Here is a 16,533-nt window from a genome sequence, read left to right on the forward strand (position 1 = left end):
CGAATGGGACGAAAAACTGATAGAGAATTGTAACGTTCAGGGCCACCTAATGACGATGGATCTCTCAAATTGCGTCCCGATTCAATACATCGTCCTCCAGCCGACTTGACTCCATTGGTCCATTTCTGCCTCGGGCACCTTATGGCCGTTCTGCTGTGATTCTAGATTATCGAATGGGACAAAAAACTGATAGTGAATTGTAACATTCTGGGTCACCTAATGACGATGGACCACGCAAATTGCGTCCCGATTCAATACATCGTCCTCCAGCCGAGTTGACTCCATGGGTCTATTGCTGCCTCGGGCACCTTATGGCCGTTCTGCTGTGAATCTAGATTATCGAATGGGACGAAAAACTGATAGTGAATTGTAACGTTCAGGGCCACCTAATGACGATGGATCACTCAAATTGCGTCCCGATTCAATACATCGTCCTCCAGCAGACTTGTCTCCATGGGTCTATTGCTGCCTGGGGCACCTTATGGCAGGCCTGCTGTGACTCAAAGATTTTCGAATCGGACGAAAAACTGATAGTGAATTGTAATGTTCAGGGCATCCTAATGACGATGGAACACTCAAATTGCGTCCCGATTCAATACATCGTCCTCCAGCAGACTTGTCTCCATGGGTCTATTGCTGCCTCGGGCACCTTATGGCAGGCCTGCTGTGACTCAAATATTTTCGAATCGGACGAAAAACTGATAGTGAATTGTAACGTTCAGGGCCTCCTAATGACGATGGATCACTCAAATAGCGTCCCGATTCAATACATCGTCCTCCAGCAGACTTGTCTCCATGGGTCGATTGCTGCCTCGGGCACCTAGTGGACGTTCTGCTGTGAGTCAAAGATTTTCGAATCGGACGAAAAACTGATAGTGAATTGTAACAATCAGGGCCACCTAATGACGATGGACCACGCAAATTGCGTCCCGATTCAATACATCGTCCTCCAGCCGAGTTGACTCCATGGGTCTATTGCTGCCTCGGGCACCTTATGGACGTTCTGCTGTGAATCTAGATTATCGAATGGGACGAAAAACTGATACTGAATTGTAACGTTCAGGGCCACCTAATGACGATGGATCACTCAAATTGCGTCCCGATTCAATACATCGTCCCCAGCCGACTTGACTCCATGGGACTATTGCTGCCTCGGGCACCTTATGGCCGTTCTGCTGTGAGTCTAGATTATAGAATGGGATGAAAAACTGATAGTGAATTGTAACGTTCAGGGCCTCCTAATGACGATGGAACACTCAAATTGCGTCCCGATTCAATACATCGTTCTCCAGCAGACTTGTCTCCATGCGTCTATTGTTGCCTCGGCCACCTTATGGCCGTTCTGCTGTGAGTCAAAGATTTTCGAATCCGACGAAAAACTGATAGTGAATTGTGACGTTCAGGGCCACCTAATGACGATGGATCACTCAAATTGCGTCCCGATTCAATACATCGTCCTCCAGCAGACTTGTCTCCATGGGTCTATTGCTGCCTCGGGCACCTTATGGCCGTTCTGCTGTGAGTCTAGATTAACGAATGGGACAAAAAACTGATAGTGAATTGTAACGTTCAGGGCCACCTAATGACGATGGATCTCTCAAATTGCGTCCCGATTCAATACATCGTCCTCCAGCCGACTTGACTCCATTGGTCTATGTCTGCCTCGGGCACCTTATGGCCGTTCTGCTGTGATTCTAAATTATCGAATGGGACAAAAAACTGATAGTGAATTGTAACATTCTGGGTCACCTAATGACGATGGAGCACGCAAATTGCATCCCGATTCAATACATCGTCCTCCAGCAGACTTGTCTCCATGCGTCTATTGCTGCCTCGGGCACCTTATGGCCGTTATGCTCTGAGTCAAAGATTTTCGAATCGGACGAAAAACTGATAGTGAATTGTAACGTTCAGGGCCACCTAATGACGATGGATCACTCAAATTGCGTCCCGATTCAATACATCGTCCTCCAGCCGACTTGACTCCATGGGTCTATTGCTGCCTCGGGCACCTTATGGCCGTTCTGCTGTGAGTCTAGATTATCGAATCGGACGAAAAACTGATAGTGAATTGTAACGCTCAGGGCCTCCTAAGGACGATGGATCACTCAAATTGCGTCCCGAATCAATACATCGTCTTCCAGCCGACTTGACTCCATGGGTCTATTGCTGCCTCGGGCACCTTATGGCCGTTCTGCTGTGAGTCTAGATTATCGAATGGGACGAAAAACTGATAGTGAATTGTAACGTTCAGGGCCTCCTAATGACGATGGATCACTCAAATAGCGTCCCGATTCAATACATCGTCCTCCAGCAGACTTGTCTCCATGGGTCGATTGCTGCCTCGGGCACCTAATGTACGTTCTGCTGTGAGTCAAAGATTTTCGAATCGGACGAAAAACTGATAGTGAATTGTAACATTCAGGGCCACCTAATGACGATGGACCACGCAAATTGCGTCCGGATTCAATACATCGTCCTCCAGCCGAGTTGACTCCATGGGTCTATTGCTGCCTCGGGCACCTTATGGACGTTCTGCTGTGAATCTAGATTATCGAATGGGACGAAAAACTGATAGTGAATTGTAACGTTCAGGGCCACCTAATGACGATGGATCACTCAAATTGCGTCCCGATTCAATACATCATCCCCAGCAGACTTGACTCCATGGGACTATTGCTGCCTCGGGCACCTTATGGCCGTTCTGCTGGGAGTCTAGATTATAGAATGGGATGACAAACTGATAGTGAATTGCAACGTTCAGGGCCACCTAATGACGATGGATCACTCAAATTGCGTCCCGATTCAATACATCGTCCTCCAGCAGACTTGTCTCCATGGGTCTATTGCTGCCTCGGGAATCTTATGGCAGGCCTGCTGTGACTCAAAGATTTTCGAATCGGACGAAAAACTGATAGTGAATTGTAACGTTCAGGGCCTCCTAATGACGATGGAACACTCAGATTGCGTCCCGATTCAATACATCGTTCTCCAGCAGACATGTCTCCATGCGTCTATTGTTGCCTCGGGCACCTTATGGCCGTTCTGCTGTGAGTCAAAGATTTTCGAATCGGACGAAAAACTGATAGTGAATTGTGACGTTCAGGGCCACCTAATGACGATGGATCACTCAAATTGCGTCCCGATTCAAAAAATCGTCCTCCAGCAGACTTGTCTCCATGGGTCTATTGCTGCCTCGGGCACCTTATGGCCGTTCAGCTGTGAGTCTAGATTATCGAATGGGACGAAAAACTGATAGTGAATTGTAACGTTCAGGGCCACTTAATGACGATGGATCTCTCAAATTGCGTCCCGATTCAATACATCGTCCTCCAGCCGACTTGACTCCATTGGTCTATTTCTGCCTCGGGCACCTTATGGCCGTTCTGCTGTGATTCTAGATTATCGAATGGGACAAAAAACTGATAGTGAATTGTAACATTCTGGGTCACCTAATGACGATGGACCACGCAAATTGCGTCCCGATTCAATACATCGTCCTCCAGCCGAGTTGACTCCATGGGTCTATTGCTGCCTCGAGCACCTTATGGCCGTTCTGCTGTGAGTCTAGATTATCGAATCGGACGAAAAACTGATAGTGAATAGTAACGCTCAGGGCCTCCTAAGGACGATGGATCACTCAAATTGCGTCCCGAATCAATACATCGTCTTCCAGCCGACTTGACTCCATGGGTCTATTGCTGCCTCGGGCACCTTATGGCCGTTCTGCTGTGAGTCTAGATTATCGAATGGGACGAAAAACTGATAGTGAATTGTAACGTTCAGGGCCTCCTAATGACGATGGATCACTCAAATAGCGTCCCGATTCAATACATCGTCCTCCAGCAGACTTGTCTCCATGGGTCGATTGCTGCCTCGGGCACCTAATGTACGTTCTGCTGTGAGTCAAAGATTTTCGAATCGGACGAAAAACTGATAGTAAATTGTAACATTCAGGGCCACCTAATGACGATGGACCACGCAAATTGCGTCCCGATTCAATACATCGTCCTCCAGCCGAGTTGACTCCATGGGTCTATTGCTGCCTCGGGCACCTTATGGACGTTCTGCTGTGAATCTAGATTATCGAATGGGACGAAAAACTGATAGTGAATTGTAACGTTCAGGGCCACCTAATGACGATGGATCACTCAAATTGCGTCCCGATTCAATACATCGTCCCCAGCCGACTTGACTCCATGGGACTATTGCTGCCTCGGGCACCTTATGGCCGTTCTGCTGTGAGTCTAGATTATAGAATGGGATGACAAACTGATAGTGAATTGTAACGTTCAGGGCCACAAAATGACGATGGATCTCTCAAATTGCGTCCCGATTCAATACATCGTCCTCCAGCAGACTTGTTTCCATGGGTCTATTGCTGCCTCGGGAATCTTATGGCAGGCCTGCTGTGACTTAAAGATTTTCGAATCGGACGAAAAACTGATAGTGAATTGTAACGTTCAGGGCCTCCTAATGACGATGGAACACTCAGATTGCGTCCCGATTCAATACATCGTTCTCCAGCAGACATGTCTCCATGCGTCTATTGTTGCCTCGGGCACCTTATGGCCGTTCTGCTGTGAGTCAAAGATTTTCGAATCGGACGAAAAACTGATAGTGAATTGTGACGTTCAGGGCCACCTAATGACGATGGATCACTCAAATTGCGTCCCGATTCAAAACATCGTCCTCCAGCAGACTTGTCTCCATGGGTCTATTGCTGCCTCGGGCACCTTATGGCCGTTTTGCTGTGAGTCTAGATTATCGAATGGGACGAAAAACTGATAGTGAATTGTAACGTTCAGGGCCACCTAATGACGATGGATCTCTCAAATTGCGTCCCGATTCAATACATCGTACTCCAGCCGACTTGACTCCATTGGTCTATTTCTGCCTCGGGCACCTTATGGCCGTTCTGCTGTGATTCTAGATTATCGAATGGGACAAAAAGCTGATAGTGAATTGTAACATTCTGGGTCACCTAATGACGATGGACCACGCAAATTGCGTCCCGATTCAATACATCGTTCTCCAGCGGACTTGTCTCCATGCGTCTATTGCTGCCTCGGGCACCTTATGGCAGGCCTGTTGTGACTCAAAGATTTTCGAATCGGACGAAAAACTGATAGTGAATTGTAACGTTCAGGGCATCCTAATGACGATGGAACACTCAAATTGCGTCCCGATTCAATACATCGTCCTCCAGCAGACTTGTCTCCATGGGTCTATTGCTGCCTCGGGCACCTTATGGCAGGCCTGCTGTGACTCAAAGATTTTCGAATCGGACGAAAAACTGATAGTGAATTGTAACGTTCAGGGCCTCCTAATGACGATGGAACACTCAAATTGCGTCCCGATTCAATACATCGTCCTCCAGCAGACTTGTCTCCATGCGTCTATTGCTGCCTCGGGCACCTTATGGCCGTTCTGCTGTGAGTCAAAGATTTTCGAATCGGACGAAAAACTGATAGTGAATTGTAACGTTCAGGGCCACCTAATGACGATGGATCACTCAAATTGCGTCCCGATTCAATACATCGTCCTCCAGCCGACTTGACTCCATGGGTCTATTGCTGCCTCGGGCACCTTATGGCCGTTCTGCTGTGAGTCTAGATTATCGAATCGGACGAAAAACTGATAGTGAATTGTAACGCTCAGGGCCTCCTAAGGACGATGGATCACTCAAATTGCGTCCCGAATCAATACATCGTCTTCCAGCCGACTTGACTCCATGGGTCTATTGCTGCCTCGGGCACCTTATGGCCGTTCTGCTGTGAGTCTAGATTATCGAATGGGACGAAAAACTGATAGTGAATTGTAACGTTCAGGGCCTCCTAATGACGATGGATCACTCAAATAGCGTCCCGATTCAATACATCGTCCTCCAGCAGACTTGTCTCCATGGGTCGATTGCTGCCTCGGGCACCTAATGGACGTTCTGCTGTGAGTCAAAGATTTTCGAATCGGACGAAAAACTGATAGTGAATTGTAACATTCAGGGCCACCTATGACGATGGACCACGCAAATTGCGTCCCGATTCAATACATCGTCCTCCAGCCGAGTTGACTCCATGGGTCTATTGCTGCCCCGGCCACCTTATGGACGTTCTGCTGTGAATCTAGATTATCGAATGGGACGAAAAACTGATAGTGAATTGTAACGTTCAGGGCCACCTAATGACGATGGATCACTCAAATTGCGTCCCGATTCAATACACCGTCCCCAGCCGACTTGACTCCATGGGTCTATTGCTGCCTCGGGCACCTTATGGCCGTTCTGCTGTGAGTCTAGATTATAGAATGGGATGAAAAACTGATAGTGAATTGTAACGTTCAGGGCCACCTAATGACGATGGATCACTCAAATTGCGTCCCGATTCAATACATCGTCCCCCAGCAGACTTGTCTCCATGGGTCTATTGCTGCCTCGGGCACCTTATGGCAGGCCTGCTGTGACTCAAAGATTTTCGAATCGGACGAAAAACTGATAGTGAATTGTAACGTTCAGGGCCTCCTAATGACGATGGAACACTCAAATTGCGTCCCGATTCAATACATCGTTCTCCAGCAGACTTGTCTCCATGCGTCTATTGTTGCCTTGGCCACCTTATGGCAGTTCTGCTGTGAGTCAAAGATTTTCGAATCGGACATAAAACTGATAGTGAATTGTGACGTTCAGGGCCACCTAATGACGATGGATCACTCAAATTGCGTCCCGATTCAATACATCGTCCTCCAGCAGACTTGTCTCCATGGGTCTATTGCTGCCTCGCGCACCTTATGGCCGTTCTGCTGTGAGCCTAGATTATCGAATGGGACGAAAAACTGATAGTGAATTGTAACGTTCAGGGCCACCTAATGACGATGGATCTCTCAAATTGCGTCCCGATTCAATACATCGTCCTCCAGCCGAATTGACTCCATTGGTCTATTTCTGCCTCGGGCACCTTATGGCCGTTCTGCTGTGGTTCTAGATTATCGAATGGGACAAAAAACTGATAGTGAATTATAACATTCTGGGTCACCTAATGACGATGGACCACGCAAATTGCGTCCCGATTCAATACATCGTCCTCCAGCAGACTTGTCTCCATGCGTCTATTGCTGCCTCGGGCACCTTATGGCCGTTATGCTGTGAGTCAAAGATTTTCGAATCGGACGAAAAACTGATAGTGAATTGTAACGTTCAGGGCCACCTAATGACGATGGATCACTCAAATTGCGTCCCGATTCAATACATCGTCCTCCAGCCGACTTGACTCCATGGGTCTATTGCTGCCTCGAGCACCTTATGGCCGTTCTGCTGTGAGTGTAGATTATCGAATCGGACGAAAAACTGATAGTGAATAGTAACGCTCAGGGCCTCCTAAGGACGATGGATCACTCAAATTGCGTCCCGAATCAATACATCGTCTTCCAGCCGACTTGACTCCATGGGTCTATTGCTGCCTCGGGCACCTTATGGCCGTTCTGCTGTGAGTCTAGATTATCGAATGGGACGAAAAACTGATAGTGAATTGTAACGTTCAGGGCCTCCTAATGACGATGGATCACTCAAATAGCGTCCCGATTCAATACATCGTCCTCCAGCAGACTTGTCTCCATGGGTCGATTGCTGCCTCGGGCACCTAATGTACGTTCTGCTGTGAGTCAAAGATTTTCGAATCGGACGAAAAACTGATAGTGAATTGTAACATTCAGGGCCACCTAATGACGATGGACCACGCAAATTGCGTCCCGATTCAATACATCGTCCTCCAGCCGAGTTGACTCCATGGGTCTATTGCTGCCTCGGGCACCTTATGGACGTTCTGCTGTGAATCTAGATTATCGAATGGGACGAAAAACTGATAGTGAATTGTAACGTTCAGGGCCACCTAATGACGATGGATCACTCAAATTGCGTCCCGATTCAATACATCGTCCCCAGCCGACTTGACTCCATGGGACTATTGCTGCCTCGGGCACCTTATGGCCGTTCTGCTGTGAGTCTAGATTATAGAATGGGATGACAAACTGATAGTGAATTGTAACGTTCAGGGCCACCTAATGACGATGGATCTCTCAAATTGCGTCCCGATTCAATACATCGTCCTCCAGCAGACTTGTTTCCATGGGTCTATTGCTGCCTCGGGAATCTTATGGCAGGCCTGCTGTGACTTAAAGATTTTCGAATCGGACGAAAAACTGATAGTGAATTGTAACGTTCAGGGCCTCCTAATGACGATGGAACACTCAGATTGCGTCCCGATTCAATACATCGTTCTCCAGCAGACATGTCTCCATGCGTCTATTGTTGCCTCGGGCACCTTATGGCCGTTCTGCTGTGAGTCAAAGATTTTCGAATCGGACGAAAAACTGATAGTGAATTGTGACGTTCAGGGCCACCTAATGACGATGGATCACTCAAATTGCGTCCCGATTCAAAACATCGTCCTCCAGCAGACTTGTCTCCATGGGTCTATTGCTGCCTCGGGCACCTTATGGCCGTTTTGCTGTGAGTCTAGATTATCCAATGGGACGAAAAACTGATAGTGAATTGTAACGTTCAGGGCCACCTAATGACGATGGATCTCTCAAATTGCGTCCCGATTCAATACATCGTCCTCCAGCCGACTTGACTCCATTGGTCTATTTCTGCCTCGGGCACCTTATGGCCGTTCTGCTGTGATTCTAGATTATCGAATGGGACAAAAAGCTGATAGTGAATTGTAACATTCTGGGTCACCTAATGACGATGGACCACGCAAATTGCGTCCCGATTCAATACATCGTTCTCCAGCGGACTTGTCTCCATGCGTCTATTGCTGCCTCGGGCACCTTATGGCAGGCCTGCTGTGACTCAAAGATTTTCGAATCGGACGAAAAACTGATAGTGAATTGTAACGTTCAGGGCATCCTAATGACGATGGATCAATCAAATTGCGTCCCGATTCAATACATCGTCCTCCAGCAGACTTGTCTCCATGGGTCTATTGCTGCCTCGGGCACCTTATGGCAGGCCTGCTGTGACTCAAAGATTTTCGAATCGGACGAAAAACTGATAGTGAATTGTAACGTTCAGGGCCTCCTAATGACGATGGAACACTCAAATTGCGTCCCGATTCAATACATCGTCCTCCAGCAGACTTGTCTCCATGCGTCTATTGCTGCCTCGGGCACCTTATGGCCGTTCTGCTGTGAGTCAAAGATTTTCGAATCGGACGAAAAACTGATAGTGAATTGTAACGTTCAGGGCCACCTAATGACGATGGATCACTCAAATTGCGTCCCGATTCAATACATCGTCCTCCAGCCGACTTGACTCCATGGGTCTATTGCTGCCTCGGGCACCTTATGGCCGTTCTGCTGTGAGTCTAGATTATCGAATCGGACGAAAAACTGATAGTGAATTGTAACGCTCAGGGCCTCCTAAGGACGATGGATCACTCAAATTGCGTCCCGAATCAATACATCGTCTTCCAGCCGACTTGACTCCATGGGTCTATTGCTGCCTCGGGCACCTTATGGCCGTTCTGCTGTGAGTCTAGATTATCGAATGGGACGAAAAACTGATAGTGAATTGTAACGTTCAGGGCCTCCTAATGACGATGGATCACTCAAATAGCGTCCCGATTCAATACATCGTCCTCCAGCAGACTTGTCTCCATGGGTCGATTGCTGCCTCGGGCACCTAATGGACGTTCTGCTGTGAGTCAAAGATTTTCGAATCGGACGAAAAACTGATAGTGAATTGTAACGTTCAGGGCCTCCTAATGACGATGGAACACTCAAATTGCGTCCCGATTCAATACATCGTCCTCCAGCAGACTTGTCTCCATGCGTCTATTGCTGCCTCGGGCACCTTATGGCCGTTCTACTGTGAGTCAAAGATTTTCGAATCGGACGAAAAACTGATAGTGAATTGTAACGTTCAGGGCCACCTAATGACGATGGATCACTCAAATTGCGTCCCGATTCAATACATCGTCCTCCAGCCGACTTGACTCCATGGGTCTATTGCTGCCTCGGGCACCTTATGGCCGTTCTGCTGTGAGTCTAGATTATCGAATCGGACGAAAAACTGATAGTGAATTGTAACGCTGAGGGCCTCCTAAGGACGATGGATCACTCAAATTGCGTCCCGAATCAATACATCGTCTTCCAGCCGACTTGACTCCATGGGTCTATTGCTGCCTCGGCCACCTTATGGACGTTCTGCTGTGAATCTAGATTATCGAATGGGACGAAAAACTGATAGTGAATTGTAACGTTCAGGGCCACCTAATGACGATGGATCACTCAAATTGCGTCCCGATTCAATACACCGTCCCCAGCCGACTTGACTCCATGGGTCTATTGCTGCCTCGGGCACCTTATGGCCGTTCTGCTGTGAGTCTAGATTATAGAATGGGATGAAAAACTGATAGTGAATTGTAACGTTCAGGGCCACCTAATGACGATGGATCACTCAAATTGCGTCCCGATTCAATACATCGACCCCCAGCAGACTTGTCTCCATGGGTCTATTGCTGCCTCGGGCACCTTATGGCAGGCCTGCTGTGACTCAAAGATTTTCGAATCGGACGAAAAACTGATAGTGAATTGTAACGTTCAGGGCCTCCTAATGACGATGGAACACTCAAATTGCGTCCCGATTCAATACATCGTTCTCCAGCAGACTTGTCTCCATGCGTCTATTGTTGCCTCGGCCACCTTATGGCAGTTCTGCTGTGAGTCAAAGATTTTCGAATCGGACGAAAAACTGATAGTGAATTGTGAGGTTCAGGGCCACCTAATGACGATGGATCACTCAAATTGCGTCCCGATTCAATACATCGTCCTCCAGCAGACTTGTCTCCATGGGTCTATTGCTGCCTCGCGCACCTTATGGCCGTTCTGCTGTGAGCCTAGATTATCGAATGGGACGAAAAGCTGATAGTGAATTGTAACGTTCAGGGCCACCTAATGACGATGGATCTCTCAAATTGCGTCCCGATTCAATACATCGTCCTCCAGCCGAATTGACTCCATTGGTCTATTTCTGCCTCGGGCACCTTATGGCCGTTCTGCTGTGGTTCTAGATTATCGAATGGGACAAAAAACTGATAGTGAATTATAACATTCTGGGTCACCTAATGACGATGGACCACGCAAATTGCGTCCCGATGCAATACATTGTCCTCCAGCAGACTTGTCTCCATGCGTCTATTGCTGCCTCGGGCACCTTATGGCCGTTCAGCTGTGAGTCAAAGATTTTCGAATCGGACGAAAAACTGATAGTGAATTGTAACGTTCAGGGCCACCTAATGACGATAGATCACTCAAATTGCGTCCCGATTCAATACATCGTCCTCCAGCCGACTTGACTCCATGGGTCTATTGCTGCCTCGGGCACCTTATGGCCGTTCTGCTGTGAGTCTAGATTATCGAATGGGACAAAAAACTGATAGTGAATTGTAACGTTCAGGGCCTCCTAATGACGATGGATCACTCAAATTGCGTCCCGATTCAATACATCGTCCTCCAGCAGACTTGTCTCCATGGGTCTATTGCTGCCTCGGGCACATTATGGCCGTTCTGCTGTGAGTCTAGATTATCGAATGGTACGAAAAACTGATAGTTAATTGTAACGTTCAGGCCACCTAATGACGATGGATCTCTCAAATTGCCTCCCGATTCAATACATCGTCCTGCAGCCGACTTGACTCCATGGGACTATTGCTGCCTCGGGCACCTTATGGCCGTTTTGCTGTGAGTCTAGATTATCCAATGGGACGAAAAACTGATAGTGAATTGTAACGTTCAGGGCCACCTAATGACGATGGATCTCTCAAATTGCGTCCCGATTCAATACATCGTCCTCCAGCCGACTTGACTCCATTGGTCTATTTCTGCCTCGGGCACCTTATGGCCGTTCTGCTGTGATTCTAGATTATCGAATGGGACAAAAAGCTGATAGTGAATTGTAACATTCTGGGTCACCTAATGACGATGGACCACGCAAATTGCGTCCCGATTCAATACATCGTTCTCCAGCGGACTTGTCTCCATGCGTCTATTGCTGCCTCGGGCACCTTATGGCAGGCCTGCTGTGACTCAAAGATTTTCGAATCGGACGAAAAACTGATAGTGAATTGTAACGTTCAGGGCCACCTAATGACGATGGATCTCTCAAATTGCGTCCCGATTCAATACATCGTCCTCCAGCAGACTTGTCTCCATGGGTCTATTGCTGCCTCGGGCACCTTATGGCAGGCCTGCTGTGACTCAAAGATTTTCGAATCGGACGAAAAACTGATAGTGAATTGTAACGTTCAGGGCCTCCTAATGACGATGGAACACTCAAATTGCGTCCCGATTCAATACATCGTCCTCCAGCAGACTTGTCTCCATGCGTCTATTGCTGCCTCGGGCACCTTATGGCCGTTCTGCTGTGAGTCAAAGATTTTCGAATCGGACGAAAAACTGATAGTGAATTGTAACGTTCAGGGCCACCTAATGACGATGGATCACTCAAATTGCGTCCCGATTCAATACATCGTCCTCCAGCCGACTTGACTCCATGGGTCTATTGCTGCCTCGGGCACCTTATGGCCGTTCTGCTGTGAGTCTAGATTATCGAATCGGACGAAAAACTGATAGTGAATTGTAACGCTCAGGGCCTCCTAAGGACGATGGATCACTCAAATTGCGTCCCGAATCAATACATCGTCTTCCAGCCGACTTGACTCCATGGGTCTATTGCTGCCTCGGGCACCTTATGGCCGTTCTGCTGTGAGTCTAGATTATCGAATGGGACGAAAAACTGATAGTGAATTGTAACGTTCAGGGCCTCCTAATGACGATGGATCACTCAAATAGCGTCCCGATTCAATACATCGTCCTCCAGCAGACTTGTCTCCATGGGTCGATTGCTGCCTCGGGCACCTAATGGACGTTCTGCTGTGAGTCAAAGATTTTCGAATCGGACGAAAAACTGATAGTGAATTGTAACGTTCAGGGCCTCCTAATGACGATGGAACACTCAAATTGCGTCCCGATTCAATACATCGTCCTCCAGCAGACTTGTCTCCATGCGTCTATTGCTGCCTCGGGCACCTTATGGCCGTTCTACTGTGAGTCAAAGATTTTCGAATCGGACGAAAAACTGATAGTGAATTGTAACGTTCAGGGCCACCTAATGACGATGGATCACTCAAATTGCGTCCCGATTCAATACATCGTCCTCCAGCCGACTTGACTCCATGGGTCTATTGCTGCCTCGGGCACCTTATGGCCGTTCTGCTGTGAGTCTAGATTATCGAATCGGACGAAAAACTGATAGTGAATTGTAACGCTGAGGGCCTCCTAAGGACGATGGATCACTCAAATTGCGTCCCGAATCAATACATCGTCTTCCAGCCGACTTGACTCCATGGGTCTATTGCTGCCTCGGCCACCTTATGGACGTTCTGCTGTGAATCTAGATTATCGAATGGGACGAAAAACTGATAGTGAATTGTAACGTTCAGGGCCACCTAATGACGATGGATCACTCAAATTGCGTCCCGATTCAATACACCGTCCCCAGCCGACTTGACTCCATGGGTCTATTGCTGCCTCGGGCACCTTATGGCCGTTCTGCTGTGAGTCTAGATTATAGAATGGGATGAAAAACTGATAGTGAATTGTAACGTTCAGGGCCACCTAATGACGATGGATCACTCAAATTGCGTCCCGATTCAATACATCGACCCCCAGCAGACTTGTCTCCATGGGTCTATTGCTGCCTCGGGCACCTTATGGCAGGCCTGCTGTGACTCAAAGATTTTCGAATCGGACGAAAAACTGATAGTGAATTGTAACGTTCAGGGCCTCCTAATGACGATGGAACACTCAAATTGCGTCCCGATTCAATACATCGTTCTCCAGCAGACTTGTCTCCATGCGTCTATTGTTGCCTCGGCCACCTTATGGCAGTTCTGCTGTGAGTCAAAGATTTTCGAATCGGACGAAAAACTGATAGTGAATTGTGAGGTTCAGGGCCACCTAATGACGATGGATCACTCAAATTGCGTCCCGATTCAATACATCGTCCTCCAGCAGACTTGTCTCCATGGGTCTATTGCTGCCTCGCGCACCTTATGGCCGTTCTGCTGTGAGCCTAGATTATCGAATGGGACGAAAAGCTGATAGTGAATTGTAACGTTCAGGGCCACCTAATGACGATGGATCTCTCAAATTGCGTCCCGATTCAATACATCGTCCTCCAGCCGAATTGACTCCATTGGTCTATTTCTGCCTCGGGCACCTTATGGCCGTTCTGCTGTGGTTCTAGATTATCGAATGGGACAAAAAACTGATAGTGAATTATAACATTCTGGGTCACCTAATGACGATGGACCACGCAAATTGCGTCCCGATGCAATACATTGTCCTCCAGCAGACTTGTCTCCATGCGTCTATTGCTGCCTCGGGCACCTTATGGCCGTTCAGCTGTGAGTCAAAGATTTTCGAATCGGACGAAAAACTGATAGTGAATTGTAACGTTCAGGGCCACCTAATGACGATAGATCACTCAAATTGCGTCCCGATTCAATACATCGTCCTCCAGCCGACTTGACTCCATGGGTCTATTGCTGCCTCGGGCACCTTATGGCCGTTCTGCTGTGAGTCTAGATTATCGAATGGGACAAAAAACTGATAGTGAATTGTAACGTTCAGGGCCTCCTAATGACGATGGATCACTCAAATTGCGTCCCGATTCAATACATCGTCCTCCAGCAGACTTGTCTCCATGGGTCTATTGCTGCCTCGGGCACATTATGGCCGTTCTGCTGTGAGTCTAGATTATCGAATGGTACGAAAAACTGATAGTTAATTGTAACGTTCAGGCCACCTAATGACGATGGATCTCTCAAATTGCCTCCCGATTCAATACATCGTCCTGCAGCCGACTTGACTCCATGGGACTATTGCTGCCTCGGGCACCTAATGGCCGTTCTGCTGTGAGTCTAGATTATAGAATGGGATGAAAAACTGATAGTGAATTGTAACGTTCAGGGCCACCTAATGACGATGGATCACTCAAATTGCGTCCCGATTCAATACATCGTCCTCCAGCAGACTTGTCTCCATGGGTCTATTGCTGCCTCGGGCACCTTATGGCAGGCCTGCTGTGACTCAAAGATTTTCGAATCGGACGAAAAACTGATAGTGAACGTTCAGGGCAACCTAATGACGATGGATCACTCAAATTGCGTCCCGATTCAATACATCGTCCTCCAGCCGACTTGTCTCCATGGGTCTATTGCTGCCTCGGGCACCTTATGGCCGTTCTGCTGTGAGTCAAAGATTTTCGAATCGGACGAAAAACTGATAGTGAATTGTAACATTCAGGGCCACCTAATGACGATGGACCACGCAAATTGCGTCCCGATTCAATACATCGTCCTCCAGCCGAGTTGACTCCATGGGTCTATTGCAGCCTCGGGCACCTTATGGCCGTTCTGCTGTGAATCTAGATTATCGAATGGGACGAAAAACTGGTAGTGAATTGTAACGTTCAGGGCCACCTAATGACGATGGATCACTCAAATTGCGTCCCGATTCAATACATCGTCCTTCAGCCGACTTGTCTCCATGGGTCTATTGCTGCCTCGGGCACCTTATGGCCGTTCTGCTGTGCCTCTAGATTATCGAATGGGACGAAAAACTGATAGTGAACTGTAACTTTCAGGGCCACCTAATGACGATGAATCACTCAAATTGCGTCCCGATTCAATACATCGTCCTCCAGCAGACTTGTCTCCATGGGTCGATTGCTGCCTCGGGCATGGCCGTTCTGCTGAGAGTCAAAGATTTTCGAATCGGACGAAAAACCTGATAGTGATTTGTAACATTCAGGGCCACCTAATGACGATGGACCACTCAAATTGCGTCCCGAATCAATACATCGTCTTCCAGCCGACTTGACTCCATGGGTCTATTGCTGCCTCGGGCACCTTATGGCCGTTCTGCTGAGAGTCAAAGATTTTCGAATCGGACGAAAAACCTGATAGTGATTTGTAACATTCAGGGCCACCTAATGACGATGGAACACTCAGATTGCGTCCCGATTCAATACATCGTTCTCCAGCAGACATGTCTCCATGCGTCTATTGTTGCCTCGGGCACCTTATGGCCGTTCTGCTGTGAGTCAAAGATTTTCGAATCGGACGAAAAACTGATAGTGAATTGTGACGTTCAGGGCCACCTAATGACAATGGATCACTCAAATTGCGTCCCGATTCAAAACATCGTCCTCCAGCAGACTTGTCTCCATGCGTCTATTGCTGCCTCGGGCACCTTATGGCCGTTCTGCTGTGAGTCTAGATTATCGAATGGGACGAAAAACTGATAGTGAATTGTAACGTTCAGGGCCACCTAATGACGATGGATCTCTCAAATTGCGTCCCGATTCAATACATCGTCCTCCAGCCGACTTGACTCCATTGGTCTATTTCTGCCTCGGGCACCTTATGGCCGTTCTGCTGTGATTCTAGATTATCGAATGGGACAAAAAACTGA

The sequence above is a fragment of the Schistocerca cancellata genome, chromosome 1 (assembly GCF_023864275.1).
Source record: "Schistocerca cancellata isolate TAMUIC-IGC-003103 chromosome 1, iqSchCanc2.1, whole genome shotgun sequence".
NCBI lineage: Eukaryota > Metazoa > Arthropoda > Insecta > Orthoptera > Acrididae > Schistocerca > Schistocerca cancellata.